Source organism: Fukomys damarensis, unplaced genomic scaffold, assembly GCF_012274545.1.
Source record: "Fukomys damarensis isolate Sample0158 unplaced genomic scaffold, DMR_v1.0_HiC HiC_scaffold_24, whole genome shotgun sequence".
In the NCBI taxonomy this organism is placed as follows: domain Eukaryota; kingdom Metazoa; phylum Chordata; class Mammalia; order Rodentia; family Bathyergidae; genus Fukomys; species Fukomys damarensis.
Window position 1 is genome coordinate 65,207,518 of NW_022900936.1, and position 1,602 is coordinate 65,209,119.

The following is a 1,602-nucleotide window of genomic DNA, read 5'->3' on the forward strand; positions in this document are numbered from 1 at the left end:
AGCCATAAAGAATAAAGAACGAGAAAATAGATTCATCCATAGGAAAATGGATACATATTGAAGATATACTCCTAAGTGAAATAAATAAGGCACACATGTGTAAATACTGAATAGTTTCTGTGGTGTGAATAATCTGCAATAATACATAAGATCCTGATAGGATTACTGACATTTAGAAATGGGAAGAAAGGAGCTAAAGTCGAAGGGAAGGTGGGATGGGTAGGGGAAGGGTAATAAGGGAAAAGAAAAAAATGTGAGATAATGAAAAGATGGAAATAAAGTGTTTGTAGATGGGGAGGGGAGGAGGGGGTGAAGGGAAGACCGGGACAAGGGGAAAAAATGAGAACCAAGACTTGTCATGTAGAGGTACAAGATCCCAACAGTGAATGTAACTGTACTGTATCCCTAAAATGTACCAATAAACTCAATTAAAGCTGAAAAAAAAGATAACAACTTCCAATCTAGACTGCTGTATCCTGCAAAACTTTCTTTTAAAATGGATGGGGAAATAAGATATTTCCATGATAAAGAACACCTGAGAAATTTTATGAATACCAAACCAGCACTACAATGAATTCTTAACAATATCCTAGAAAAAGACAATGAAGGTAACAACACCAGGAGGCCCAACGGAGCAAATCAAATAGGCAAGCCAAGAAACTAAAAGAAGGCAAAACAACAACAACAACAACATAATAATAATAATAAATTAGTACATATTGGTTATAACCATCAATATTAATGGCCTCAATTCACCAATCAAGAGAAATAGACCAGCAGAATGGATTAAGAAGCAAGATCCAATAATATGTTGTATACAAGACACATCTAGTGTAAAAAGAAGCCCATAGACTGAAAGTGAAAGGCAGAAAACTTCTTCATGTAACAGGAGCCCCCCCCACCAAAAAAAAGCAGGAGTAGCAATCTTATTCACAGACAAAGTAAGTTTCAAACTTAAACTGATTGAAAGAGACATTGAAGTTCACTACATCCTTGTGAAGGGAACAATTCAAGAGGAAGAGATAACAAATAATTTATTTTTAATTTAGTAAGTATGTCAGAAAGTATATATGCTTTTTTCGCCTCTTTTCTTCTTTTTTTCCTTTTTCTTTTTCTTCCTCTGATGCTGGGGATTAAACTCGGCACATTGTTCTGGCTAGGCAGGTGCAGCACTACTGAGCTAAATCTCAGGCTTTACATTTCATATTTTTAAAATTTATCAACACATTAATCCTTGTCTCTATATGTTGGTCTACCTAATTGATGAGTTATTTTGTTTCTCATTTTCTTTGCTCTTTTATTTGAGAATTTATGAAATCTGTATATATGAGTAGTATGAAAAGTATTAAGGTCCATCTGTCATTTTCCTCTTTCATTTCTGTTTTGTACAAACTTCATTTTCTGTCACTACAGCTTGTTTGGTTGGAAATTTGTTAAGATAAATGTTGTTATGTTATCAATATATCTTTGTACCTATTTTCTACTGATGATGAATATTAATTTTTAAGTAAATTTTTTATAACTATACTTAATAATTAATATCATTTAGTATCTGGTACATACTACAAATTCTCCAACTCCCTCAAAGATGATATTTTTTTT